Source organism: Dermochelys coriacea, chromosome 27 (genome assembly GCF_009764565.3).
Source record: "Dermochelys coriacea isolate rDerCor1 chromosome 27, rDerCor1.pri.v4, whole genome shotgun sequence".
Classification (NCBI taxonomy): Eukaryota; Metazoa; Chordata; order Testudines; family Dermochelyidae; genus Dermochelys; species Dermochelys coriacea.
This window is the reverse complement of record NC_050094.1, coordinates 6,019,593-6,033,830: the sequence shown is the minus strand read 5'-3', so window position 1 is coordinate 6,033,830 and position 14,238 is coordinate 6,019,593. Positions and strand designations below refer to the sequence as shown.

Genomic DNA, 14,238 nt, shown 5'->3' with positions numbered 1-14,238 from the left:
GCTAGGTGCACCATTGGTCTGACCCCATCTGGCCATTCTTATGAAATTCAAGTGGCCATATCCTGAGCCCACTTGCACTGGTGTGAATACAGATTAATCCTGTTGGACCCAGTTCTCATTTACACAATGATCACTTTACACTGTTCTAGATGTGGTGCAAAAATATAAATGTGTCCTACCTTAAGACCACTTTACATTGCCAGGATAGGATAAAGTGGCCTTAGTGTAAATGAGACCCAGTCAATCAATCCATTGGTGATGGTGGCATTACCTAGATTTACAACAGTGTAAATGGGAGCAGAATCTGGGCCTTGGATCAACTGTCCCTTGTCTCTATTGTGTACACATCACATTACTTCTTTTTACACGCATAAATCATGCATGCAGCAGGGTTTCCAACGCTCTCCATCCATTTGTGCTGATTTCATGCCCCCTCCTGGAGAACACAGAGCAAGATTTGCAATACAAACCATCAACAGTCACATGTTTCAATGCTTCTTGCAGCTCCTCATTGGTTAAATGGGCTCCCATTCTGTCCAGGATGGAGTCCAGGTTCTGGAGATCAACCTTATCCCCTGGGATACACGGGAAAGAGGTCTAATTTAGTCAATGGGGAGTTTTGCCAGAGTAAGGAAAGAGTAATAACATATAGTGGGTCGACAGAGAAAGAATGTCAGGAAGACACAGGTGAGAGCTGTCAGAGGCCATGTCTACACTGTCATTTAAAGTCAGGCTCAAGCCTAACCCCCTCTTCTGTCTACACACAAATGGTGCTAACCCAGGGCTTGGACCCAGCAGCCCATCGTGGTGGATGGTCAGAGCCTGAGCCAAGCTGGGATCCAGGGTTCAAGCCCTATAGCTTTGCAGTATAGATGCAGCCCCACTGAATGTGTGCTCTGGGAGTTTGCCAAAAATATCCCACAATCCCCCAGGCAGACTTACTTTGTTCTCAGGACAGTTAAGTTTACCCACCCTGCACCATGAGCAAAGGGCTAAAGCAGCCATGTTTTTGGAGAGTGCTAGGAAGTCTGGGATATGGGTGGGTTGGACTCAGGCCAACATAATGCAGTGTAGACACTGGAACCCAGGGTTCAACAGTTCCTAACCTGGGGACTCCTAGGCTAACAAAGCCAGGGGCTGCTAACGTATGTTCTACTAACCCGGGGCTTACAATGCAGCACAGACTGATGCTGGGAACATAGGAGAGAAAGGCACAGTGGCAGAGAGTTCCCCGAGGAAAGAGCTGCAAGAGGCCTGAAGGAGAGCAGTAACGGGGAGCTGTCGGTGACGCATTCTGAGGAAACCTGTTGGGAGGGCTGGCGAGAGCTGGGGATCCCTGGCAAACTGCAGGAAGGCTCATGCAGAGGCCCTGAAGAATGAGGGGAAGAACCAGCTTGGTCAGACCATACGGGGCCCAGGAGGGGTTGACTCTGGAGAAAGATCCCCAGGAGCAGGGATTAGACTTACAGAGCAGGCAGCCAGGGAGTGGAACATTGCAGGGAGGCCTCTAGGAGGAGACCTGACTTTGGGCTACTGGAGAAGACTCGTGGGAGAGAGAGGGTGTTGGGACTCTCAGGTGGATGGCCTGGAAAGTGGGGGCCTGGAAGAGGCGAAAGGAACTGAGACTGAGTGGCTAATAAAGCTCAGGTGAGGGACCGGAGAATGGGATTGAAGAGCTGCTGTTTTACTTCGGGGTTTTCAGAATAACTGATTTTACAATGATAAGGGATCTGCAAGTGCTGCTGAGGTCAGACGCAGGAGGGCACCCACACCGGGCTTTCCCCAGAACAGAGCACACCAGGGATGGATGTGGAGAAAGAGCAGTTGTTCTCACTTACTTTCAGCCCGGGACGGTCTCCGCCTACTCATCACGCTCTTCATAAATGCACTCAGGTCAACTCTGCCATCACCTGCAAGGGAAAGCACCACTCAGAGACAAGGGCTGGACACGGCCATGGGCAGGGAAGCAGCTGTGCAAGCTGGGCCTCAGGTTCTGGGCTCTGTTCCTCCTGCTTTACACCGCTTCCATGTGACAAAGACAGCCTCCAGCCATCAGGGAACCCTTGTCCACAGAGGAAATGGCCACATGGGGCAATGGCTTTATGTCACTGCCCCACTGCAGCCTCCTGTACAGAGGGCTTATGCAGGGAATAGCTGGAGGGAAAGGGGCATGACCAGAGAACCTCAATGCTGTGGTTGTTCCCAGCTGCCCCCTTGAGGCCATAAAAGCTGGGCGTAAGTGAGAGCAGCCTGAGGGTCTAAGGAGGAAGATGGCTGAGGTGAGGCATGGGTGGGGTTAACTCCTTTGACAAGCTGATGGAGCAGCCTCCCCCACCACCACGTTGGCAGCAGGAGGCCTCGATCCACACAACGGGGCTCTGACAACACAAATGAAGACAGAGTGGGAGCCAGAGTGGGGGACATGCTCACTGTCAACCGGGCTGTGCTTCAGCGCCTCCTGCATCTCCTCCTGGGTTAAACGGATCCCCATGTTGGCCAGCACAGAGTCCAGGTTCCCCACATCCACTTTGTCCTCTGGCGATGGAGACCGCACTTGGTCTTTAAAGAAACATTTTGAACAACTGAACTAGGCATTATTCTGCTACGTGCAGCTAGGATGGGGATGGAGAGTTGACAATATAACAACAACATTCCTTCCATCTGACTATCTAAAACCATTTCACACAGATTAGTGAAATACATCTTACACTTGCCCTGGGAAACAGGGAAGAATTATCTCCATTTTACAGGAGGGGAAACTGAGGCACAGACAGACTAAATTATTAGTTCCTGACACAAAGAGTTTTGCTCAAGAGTTTGCAGCAGCGGTTGGAAGAGAACCCAAGTTCCTTGGCCTGGTGACCTATCCATATGGGCAAAACAATTCTTTCACTCTGTACACGATTTGCTAAATAACTCTGAAACCTCTCTCACTATTATGAGATAGTGGTGTAATGCCCCAGAAGCCAAGGGGAGTAATAGCAGGGCTGAATTTAGCCCTACACATGCCTAATTTACTATGTTAGAAAAATTCTGCAACATATTTAGTCACAAACCCCTTATCCTCTTTGACATCCTTTACGATGGCATTTAAAGCATCCTGGATATCAGCAAATACACAGAATGTATTGTAAGTTATGCAGTTTGTGCACCTAATAAAGCAAGAACTCCTAACATCATTAAGAAAAAGCATGAAGTGGAAAAAATACAATCCATTAAGAATCTTGCCCTTCTAATTAATTTTTCATGATAGTTGACTGAATCCTTTATTTCAAGCCAAAATATCGTAGATAAGTAGTTGTCCGTTAGAGCAGTTTCTTTTAGTTTTGTATCCTTGAGAGCTTAGTCACGCACTACAAGTATTATTATTACGTATGAAAACCTCTGGTAAAAGAACGCTAATAGGGTCCCAATCCCACAAACACTAATGGATGGTACCCATGAGATTTCAATGAGACTTAATGTGAGAAGTCAAGTCTGTGCCCATTTGCAGGATCAAGGCCTAAGTTTACAAAGTCATGTACTCAAGAGTTAAAACGGCCATAATTAAGGTTGCTGATGTAACCTTAACTCTGCCCCCTTGTGTGGCTTCATTAGGAAATGTCTTTAATCACACAATAACATAACACTTTTTTCCCCAAAGGGCTCCTGCATCATTAAGACTACGTTCATCTACCACCCATCTGTATTATTAGACTCTCACTCACCTCCTTCCAGGGACAATTTCTGGACATTTTTCACCTCCTTCATAAATTTACCCATATTCACCTTTCCGTCAGCTGCAAGGTAAAGCACAGCTCAGGGTCAAAGGAAATGACAAACACACACAGAAGGACAAAGAGGCAGAGCAGCATTGAGCTCACTGCTATAGTTCAGGTAAGGTAGCACTGGAAGACACACTTCCACATAAGTTGCTTTGAACTATCTTCATTTGAAACAGAAACTGGATGGAATCCTGGCAAAGGGTCACAGTGCTGGGACTGGGAACGGGTGGGCACGACATTCAAAGGGCAAGATCCTGCTCCTGTATCCAGTGACGTAAATCCAGATTAACTCCATTGGAGCAGAGTCTCATTTACACATTGGTCATTTCACATTACTTTAGTCAGTGTACACATATAATTCAATCTGACTTTAAGGCCCCTTCACACTGCGAGGACGGGGGAAATTGGCCTTTGTGTAAATGGCCATCAGTCAATCAGTTCACTGGCATCAGTGGGGTTACGCCAGATTTACACGGCGTAAGTGGGAGAAGAAGCTGAGGCTAGGATTGATTGTCCCTTGTCTGTATTGTGCACACATCTCACCACTGTCTTCTGACAAGCACACAGCACGAATACACAGCAAGATTTCCAAGGTTCCCCATCAATTCTGCTGACTTCAAGCCCCACCAAAAACAGTGTGGTTTGCAATACCCACCATCAACGGTCAAATGTTTCAGCACCTCTTGCAGCTCCTCATTGGTTAAATGGACCCCCTTGCTGTCCAGGATGTAGTCCAGGTTCTGGATATAAACGTTGTCTCCTAAATTACATGGAAAAGACCGATAATTTAGTACATGGGGAGCTTTGCCTGAGTGAGGAGAGGGTAATAATGGAGTAAGGACCTCAGGGTTTGGCTTGTGCAGAGAATGGGCAAGGTCCCCCTGCTTTAACTCTCATGTACACCTGTCTCCTACAGTCTTGGCAGGGACACACCAATAATGAATGTGCAGAGAGAGCGTCTGTACTCACTTACTCTGGGCCTGGGATGGTCTCCGTGTACTCATCATGCTCTCCATAAAAGCACTCAGGCTGACTTTGCCATCTGCTGTAAGTAAGGGAAGGCAACACTCAGAGACAAAGGCCACAAAAGGACATGGGCAGCTGAGCGAGTGGGGCCTGGGGTTCTGGGTTCGGTTCCTCCTGTTTTATAGCACTTCCGTGGCCCAAAGGCAGCTTCCAGCTACCCAGGAATCCCTGCACACTGAGGAAGTGGCCACATAGGGTTCGGGCTGTATGGCCCTGCCCCACTGCAGCCTCCTATAGAGAGGGGTGGGGGGGAATAGCAGGAGGGGAAGGGGCATGGCATGGGAATCTTCACACTCTAGCCGTTCCGAGCTGCCCCCTTGAGGACAAAAAAGCTGGGTGTAAGCGAGAGCAGCATTTAGATCTAAAGAGGAAGAGCAGCTGAGGTGAGGTGAGGGTGGGGTTAGCACCTTTGACAAGCCCAGGCAGCACTAGGAGGGAGCAGACTCCCCCAGTGCTTCTGCCCACCACCACGTTGGCAGCAGGAGCCCTCGCCCTACACAACGGGGCTCTGACAACAGCTCCGGCAGCACAAACAGAGCCAGAGTGGGGGACATGCTCACTGTCAACGCGGCTGTGCTTCAGCACCTCCTGCAGCTCCTGCTGGGTTAAATGGATCCCCATGTTGGCCAGGATGGAGTCCAGGTTCCCCACATCCACTTTGTCCTCTGCGAAAAGAGAGAAAATATTGGAATCTGCACTGGCTCAGTACCTGAATGTTTAACAATCATCCCAGACAACTAAACTATGCATTACTCCCCTACGTGCAGCCAGGATGAGAGAGAGATTTGGCAATATATGAATCATAATATAATAATAATAGTAATCTGTCCTAGATGACGAGTTATTGGTAAACACAATCCCTCTGGGCTTTGTATCCTTGACAGTTCACTAGCATATCACAAGTATTATTAAAAAAAAAAAAGGAGGACTTGTGGCACCTTAGAGACTAACAAATTTATTTGAGCATAACCTTTCGTGAGCTACAGCTTACTTCATCGGATGCATTCCTCACGAAATCTTATGCTCAAATAAATTTGTTAGTCTCTACGGTGCCACAAGTCCTCCTTTTCTTTTTGCAGATACAGACTAACACACCTGCTACTCTGAAACAAGTATTATTATTATTACTATATACAAAATCCTCTGGTAAATGAATGCTATTACAACCCCCTACACTACAAACAGTACTTAACTTTACTTCAAGGAGACTTCACATGAGAAAAGCAAAGCCAGTGCATGTTTGCAGGATCAGGGCCTAAGGTTACAAAGTCAGGCACTCAAGAGTGAGGAAGGGCCAGAATTAAGGGCTCTGGTGTAACCTTAATTCTGCCCCTTGTGCAGATTCATTAAAAGGTGGTTTTTAACTACATGATGACACCTTATTTTTTCCAGAGGACACCAGCCTCATTCAGGTCACTCCCTTCTAACCTCTCTCTGGATTATTAGATGGTCACTCACCTTCCCCTGTGGGCAATTTCTGGACAGTCCTCACCGCCTTCATAAATTTGCCCAAATTCACCTTCCTGTCAGCTACAAGGTAAAGCACAGCTCAGAGTCACAGGAAATGACAGACACTAAAGAACACAGAGGCTGAGGGGCAGGTTGATCAGCTGAAATTCAGGTTGATTAGCACAGAAAGGAGATAAATTGCCATAATTTACTTAGAACTTCCTTCATTCTACATGGAAAAACTGAGGAATGCAGGGTTTCCAATGCTCACCATCATTTCTGCTGATTTCAAGCCCCCCACTAGAGAATGCAGGGCAAGATTTGAAATACCAACCATCAACAGTCACATGTTTCAGCGCCGCTTGCAGCTCCTCACTGGCTAAATGGACCCCCATGCTACCCAGGATGTCATCCAGGTTCTGGAGATCCACTTTATCCCCTAGGACACATGGGAAAGATGTACAGTTTAGTCCATGGGGCAGCTTGACTGAGTCCACGGAGTGGACATAATAATGGAGTGAGGACCTCAGGGTTGGTTGGGGCAAAGAATATGCAAGTCCCTCTGCGTACTACTTTAACCGCATCAACACCCCTCTCCAAGTGTCAGGGTGGGGACACATCAGCTTTGCGTGCTGAGAAAGCACGTCTGTTCTCACTTACTCTCCGCCTGGGACGGTCTCCGCGTATTCATCACGCTCTTCATAAACGCACTCAGGCCGACTTTGCCGTCTCCTGCAAGGGAAAGCACCACTCAGAGACAAGGGCCGGACCTGGACATGGGCAGGGAAGCAGCTGAGCGAGTGGGGCCTGGGATTCCAGGTTCTGTTCCTCCTGCATTATAGCACCCCCATGTCACAAAGGCAGCTTCCAGCTACTTGGGAACCTCTGGGGACACAGGAAATGGCCACATGGGGTTCTGGCTCTATGGTCCTGCCCCACTGCAGCCTCCTGCACAGAAGGCATATGTGGGGAATAACTGGAGGGGAAGGGCCATGGCCTGGGAACTTCAACGTTCTGGTTGTTCCCAGTTACCCAACTGAGGCCATAAGAGCTGGCTGCAAGAGAGAGCAGCCTGAGGGTGTAAGGGGGGAGATGGGTGAGGCGAGGGTAGAGTTAGCACCTTTGACATGCCCAGGTAGTTCTAGGAAGGAGCAGCCACCCCCACCACCATGTTAGCAGCAGGAGGCCTCGACCCACACAAGGGGCTCTGACAACACAAACGGAGGCAGAGTGGGAGTGGACATGCTCACTGTCAACCGGGCTGTGCTTCAGTGCCTGCTGCAGCTCCTCCTGGGTTAAATGGATCCCCATGCTGGCCAGGACAGAGTCCAGGTTCCCCACATCCACTTTGTCCTCTGGGAACGGAGAGAAAATAACACTGGAATCCGCACTGGTTCATGATTTGTACATATAACAGTCATCCCCCACAACTAAGCTAGGCACTATTCCCCTTTGGGCAGCCAGGACGTGCGAGAGATTTGATGATATAGAAATAATATCAATAATCCTTTGTCTTTCTCTAGCACCTTCTATGTGAGGATCTCAAAGCCCTTTCCACACATTTGTCAAATAAATCTCACTCTCACCCTGGGAAGGGAAACTGAGGCACAGAACGTTTAAGTGATTTTTCAAGGTCACACATCATTAGACGATTGGCTCAAAGTTTGCAGCAGAGGTGGGGAGTGCAGGCCTGGTGTCTTGGCTTCCAGATCTATCCTTTAGCCACCAAACCATCCTTCCTGTCTGTGCTATGTGGTAAGTGATACTGAAACATTAAAAGTCTATGAGCTGGTGGTGCAATTCCACTGAAGTCTAAGGGAGTTACTGCAGGGATTTGGCTCTCTGTGCTGGTTACTCATTATGTTTGACAACATGGTAGTGTTTCTCTGGTGTCCTTAGGCTGGCACTGAAATTGTTCGGCCTCTTTGCAAATCCACAGAGAACTTATCATATGCTATCCAAGTTAGGCACCGAATAAATCAAAAACTCTCAACATGATCAAGAAAAAACCTGAAGTGGAAAGAATCCACCCATTAAAAATCCTGCCCTTCTGGCTAATTATTCCAAGATAGTTAACTGACTCCATTGTTTCACACAGCACAGCCCCTACATTTTAGATAAGTAGTTATCTGTGAGCACGGTTTCTCTCAGGTTTGTATCCTGGAGAGCTCACTAATGTATCACACGGATTATTATTGCTACATTCAAAAACTTCAGTTAAAGGTACACTGTTAAGCCCCCAATCCCACAAACACTAAAGCTTATGCTTAACTTCATCCCGTGACTTCACTGAGACTTCATGCGAGTGAGTCGGAGCCTGTGCATATTTACAAGATCAAAGCCTAAGGTTACTAAGTCAGATACTCTAGAGTGAGGAAAGCAGCAATTGAGGTTGCTTAAGTAACCTTAACTCTGCCCCCTTATGTGGATTCATTAGGAGATAGCCTTTAATTACCTGATCACATAGCACTTTCCCCCGCATGTGTCTCCTGCCTCATTCAGTGCAGTCCCATCTATCCATCTGTATTATTAGCTTCTCACTTACCCACACCTGGGGGCAATTTCTGGATAGTCTTCACCCTCTTCATAAATTCGCCCAAATTCACCTTCCTATTGGCTGCAAGATAAAGCACAGCTCAGAGTTAAAGGAAGCAACACACACTGAAGAATACAGAGACAGATGGGAATTGACCCGATTGCTGTAGTTCAGGTGGGTTAGCACTGGACGGAGACACTTTCACATAAGTGACTAAGAACTTTCTTCTTTCTAAAAGAAAAATGGCTGGAATTCTTGAAAGGGGTCAGAGTTCTAGGATCGGAAAAGGGAGGGTATGACATTTAAAAGGGTCAGATCATGATCCCCTTTCCAGGCGTGTCAATCCAGATGAACCCTCCCTAAGTCAGATTCTCATTTACACTATGGTCACTTTAAAGTCTTCTAATTGGGGGTGCAAATATAAATGTAATCCAACTTTAAGGCTCCTTTAAACTGCCAAGGTGGGTTAAAGCTGCCTTAATGTAAATGGGAATCAGTCCGTCGGTCCGCTGTTGGCAGTGGCATGACTTAGATTTACCCCTTTGTAAGTGGGAACAGAATCTGGGCCCAGGATTTATTTTAAACAGATTGATTGTCTCTGTTGCCTATTGTGCACACATCACACCACTGGGTTTTGACAAGCACAACGCACAAGCAGGATTTCAAACCCTCATTGTCAATTCTGCTGATTTCAGGGTCCCCCCTCCCGCAAAGAACACAGAGTGAGTTTTGAAAGGTTTGCCAGAGAAAGAAGAAAGTAATAATGGTGTATGAACCTCAGGGGCTGGGGCTCGGCTGTGCCTTTAAATGACTCTTCCCAAAGATGGAACCATGCAGGGGTACTGGTTCTGGGCTGTCTTAGTACCACATCCCACAAAGTGCTGAATGTCCCCAGTTCAGAGGAGGCTGCCATTTGGGCCTGGATTTTCAAATGTGCCCCAGGGCATTAGATGCCAATGCCCATCGACTCCCAGGTCGAACCCTAACTCCTTGAGGTCACTTTGAAAATCCCAGCATGTGTGAATCTTTGTGCCACCAGCCACATGGGTCTCAGTACTGAGGCAACATTTCCAGCCAATCACAAAGCAGGAATCCAGTGCCACCCACACGCGTGGAATGTCATGCTGACAGGTGTAGTGACTGTTCCATTGACACGCAGCTTTGTCCACCCACACGTCCTTAGCCACTTGGGTTGCAGTAGCCCTGACTTACTTTCACACCAGGAAGGCCGCTGGGTGCCCATCACGCTCTCCATAAAGTGTTTCAAATCCACCTTTCTGTCCGCTGCAGATGAAACGCAGATCAGAGACAGATGGCAAGATAGAGGCTACGTCTGCAGCTGGCACTGGGGGAGTGATTCCTGGCTGGAGGAGACAGACTCATGCCAGCGCTGACTGAGCTAGCGTGCTAAGAACTGGGTGTGACCACGGCGGCACAACCAGCAGGAGTGGCTAGCCCCCTGAGTATGTACCTGTCTGAGACCCCAGCCCAGTACTCCAGGTCACTAGCTCCTCCCATCCCTTGTGCTACCACGGCTATACTCTATTTTTAGCACGAGTAAGAGTATTTCTCTCACATTCCATGAGAGCTAGTGTGAGTATTTCTCTTCCAGCCAGGAATCAAACCCCCAGCTCCAAGAGCAGACATGCCCAAAGGCCGTGGCCTATATACATTGCTCTGGCAGCATAAGGAAAGCTTTAAAGTGAGTGTAAATATAATTCACATTCACCTTGGGGCCTTTTTGCACTGGCTTTGCATGTCCCAGTCTCAGCCAGATGCTCCAAGGACCAGATCCAAAGCCTGGTGATGTTCATGGGAATTTTTGCAGACAAAGACGCGAAAGGACTTGGGCCCATTTCTGATCTCAGACAAGGGTAAATCAGGAGTAACTCCACTGCAGCCAGTGCAGGAAGGATTTGCCCTAGTGTCAGTGAGGGGTGACTCAGACCCATTGTGTATTTAGTACTAAAACCCATGAAAATTTGCAAATGGAAATCGGGATTTTCCCAGTTCATTTTACCTGACAGCGAGGTGGGGCTGGGAAAGGGGGCGAGATCTCTGTGTCTCGAGGCAGGGGGGTTCAGTGATTTATTCACATTGCTGTCCCTCCATATTGAAAAGCAGGAAATGTGCCAACAATACGTGCTAGGAGAAGAGGAAATGGGACTTATGGAAACATGGGAAAGAGACTAAAAGTGAACAATCCCAGAGGGGATCATCCCCCACACAGTGGAGGGTTTGAGCTGAAATAGATCAGCTATCCCTTAGGCAGACTGACACCAGCCCTGCCTGTTCTGACATGTGTGTGTGTGCGTGTGTACATCCTGTACCCACACACGTGCGCTTGTCAGAACACTCGTGCACATGCACAACCCTGGAATCAGGGCCTGCGGCAGAGCCAGGTTCCGGACAACCAAGCTCCGAAGCCCAGCAGCAGCTCAACAGCGGCTCCAAAGCATTTGCTGAGGATTGTGATAGCTCCTGCTCCTGCCGTGGCCCCAGCCTGGCTTCACTGTGCCGTAGCGTTTGTGGAGAATCCACTCTGTGGTCCGTGCTGGTCTTAGAGAGTCCGGAGTCCGGGTCACGTCAGTCCACTCCAGTTTCGGTTGGGTTTAGAGAGTGCCGTTAGCTACACTGCAGGCTGTGTTCTGCAAGCTACACTATTAAACCAGCCGTCCGGGGAATCTTACTTTAAAATGATACACTGTGTCTGTGTGATTCATTGCAGCAGCTCCTAATCTGCTGGGATACATCATCCAGGTGACCCGGTCCTGCCCCTTGGCGTCGATTCCTGACTTCTGATTCCGGCTCTGACCCTGGGCTCCGATTCCTGATGACTGACTCCTCCCCAACCACTAAGGGTATGTCTTCACTACTCGTCGGATCAGCGGGCAGAGAGCGATCCAGCAGGGATCGATTTATCGTGTCTAGTCTAGTCTAGTCGATAAATCGATCCCCGAGCGCTCTCTCCCATGGACTCCTGTACTCCACTGCCATGAGAGGTGCACGCGGCGTCAACGGGGGAGCGGCAGCAGTCGACTCACCGCGGTGAAGACACCATGGTAAGTCGATCTAAGTACGTCAACTTCAGCTATGTTATTCACGTAGCTGAAGTTACGCAACTTAGCTCAATCCCCCCCAGTGTAGACCAGGGCTAAGCCCGACTGCCCAAGTCCCGTTCACTGACAACCTGCATGTGTGCACCCCTCCCCTTCCCTCCCAGCTCCAGCAGAGATTCCACTGAAGAACAAAGAAGGACATGCCACCTTATTCACCACCACGAGTAACACCCCCCAGCGCCTTCTGAAACTCCTCATCAATTAAATGAATCCCCATGTTGGCTAGAATGGAGTCTAGGTTATCGACATCAACCTTTTCCCCTTTGGATAGAGGGGGGAAAGAATGCATAACTCTGAGGAAGACGTCATTCTGTGCACCGGTTCATGACAGTAAATGCTGGAAGCGTTATCCATCTGACACTAGATGGGAAATCCAGGGGCTCGGAAGGCCTTTATCCAGCACAGAGTTAGCCAGGTCACTGAATGCTCCTATTCTGGCATGAGATTTTTTTCATGGCCGTGTAAAGTCAGGAGTAGAGGTGTGCAAAACATAACAGATGCAAGCGCTGGCATACACACAATCTGTGCACTGATGTAGCAAAGTCAGCTTCTAAACCAGGGATCTCAAACTCAAATCACCACGAGGGCCACATGAGGACTAGCACATTGGCCCGAGGGCCGCATCACTGACACCTTTTCATACAACGATACAAAAGTATAGTCAAAAATGAAAAAAATGAAGAGTAATATAGTACGCTATTAAAAGTCAATGTATTAACTTTTTAAAAACTGTAATGCCAACAGGGGTTTTAATAAAATATAAACACTCACTAATGCACCTCACTCAAACGACAAAACATGCATTTACTTTTAGAATTACTTCGGTTAAAACCCCACCCCTGGCCCCGCCCCCACTCCACCCCTTCCATGAGGCCCTGCCCCGCCCCACCTCTTCCCACCCCTTCCCCACCCCCATTCCAACCCCTTCCCCAAATCCCTGCCCCAGCCCCGCCTCTTCTCCACCTCCTCCCCTGAGCATGCCCCGCTCCTCCCCGCTCCCTCATGGAAAGTCCTAAGTGCCACCAAACAGCTGTTTGGCAGTGGGAAGCGCTGGGAGGTAGGCAGAGCAGCAGGGACGTGGCACACTTGGAGGGGGAAGGGGGGCGGGGGTGAGGGGAGCTTGGCTGCCAGTGGAGTCAGTGCTTAGGGCAGGTCGCAGGAAATAACTCCATGGGCTGCATGTGGCCTGCGGGCCACGTGTTTGAGACCCCTGTTCTAGACTGATGCAACTCCTGTGTGTGGATGCTTTTATTTCAGATTAAGAGAGCTATACAGAAACAGGGCACAAGTCAGTAAAAAAAAAAAAAAACCCACTTAAGGAAACCAGTGTAAGGCTCTCAGTTGGATTTCAAAAAAAAGAAAAGGAGTACTTGTGGCACCTTAGAGACTAACAAATTTATTAGAGCATAAGCTTTCGTGAGCTACAGCTCACTTCATCGGATGCATTTGGATGAAGTGAGCTGTAGCTCACGAAAGCTTATGCTCTAATAAATTTGTTAGTCTCTAAGGTGCCACAAGTACTCCTTTTCTTTTTGTGAATACAGACTAATACGGCTGCTACTCTGAAACCTGTCAGTTGGATTTCAGAGTGTCCACTCAAGGGGGCTGCATTGATTTAACTTAATCAGTTTCCAAACCGGTTAACTCAGTGCATGAAGTGTGTGTAGATGAGACCTAAGGCCACTTTCCACCTTGCTGGTGGTGTAAAAGGGCATCCAGGTGGGTGTTCATTTTATTTACACTCATTTCAAGGCCCCTCTGCCCTACCAGAGTGGTGTAAAACCACCTCAGTGTAAACAGGAATCAAGCCCAAAGGTTCCCACCAATGATGTCAACTGGAGTGGCGGGCGCTCAGCATTCCTGACTCAGACTGCCCTGGTTCTCATCCCTCTGAGGCCTCGCCCTATCCCTTGCAGGTTTTGGCCCCGAGGCATACCCACAGTGGGGGTGGCTGAGGTTTTCAGTTCTGCCATTCACTGCAATAGGAGCTGTGCCTCTAAGTCCCTTAGGCCACTTTGAAAATCTCAGCTAATAATCCTATGAAGTTTCCCTGGACCAGAGCTCCCTGCTCTGTGGGTAGTGGCTGTACGACTGGCCTTGACATGCCCAGAGCTCACAAACTGAAATCGCGGGGGGAGGAGGAACTGCACAGCTCCAGCAGGACTTCGATTTTAGTTCTGGTCAGAAAGTCAGCACCTCCAGCACCCTTTAACACCACGCCAGGGCTGTGGTGAAGCAGATACCACGGTGACGCGTGCAGTACAAAAGCTGAGACCCACGGGAGAGTGACACCTACTGATTCCCCAGCACCTCTTCCTAACCCTGTGCTCAGACATCAGGACTG

At 48.7% G+C, this 14,238-nt stretch overlaps 3 long non-coding RNA genes across 4 annotated transcripts; all 3 read right to left on the bottom strand.

Annotated features, from left to right (window-relative positions):
- Positions 1-479: 479 nt before the first annotated feature.
- LOC122457630 lies at positions 480-12,106 on the bottom strand. Of its 2 annotated transcripts, none has more exons than XR_006277267.1 (3): positions 12,051-12,088; positions 9,988-10,059; positions 480-575 (listed from the first exon to the last, which is right to left on the bottom strand). It is a non-coding gene; the product is annotated as an uncharacterized LOC122457630 (long non-coding RNA). The 2 variants fall into 2 exon arrangements; XR_006277268.1 differs by lacking the exon at positions 480-575 and adding an exon at positions 6,574-6,678 and having other exon boundaries at positions 12,051-12,106.
- On the bottom strand, positions 2,430-4,520 carry LOC122457629. Its single transcript, XR_006277266.1, has 3 exons — positions 4,420-4,520; positions 3,708-3,779; positions 2,430-2,559 (listed from the first exon to the last, which is right to left on the bottom strand). It is a non-coding gene; the product is annotated as an uncharacterized LOC122457629 (long non-coding RNA).
- Positions 6,905-8,857, bottom strand: LOC122457628. Its single transcript, XR_006277265.1, has 3 exons — positions 8,785-8,857; positions 7,490-7,594; positions 6,905-6,971 (listed from the first exon to the last, which is right to left on the bottom strand). It is a non-coding gene; the product is annotated as an uncharacterized LOC122457628 (long non-coding RNA).
- Positions 12,107-14,238: the final 2,132 nt, after the last annotated feature.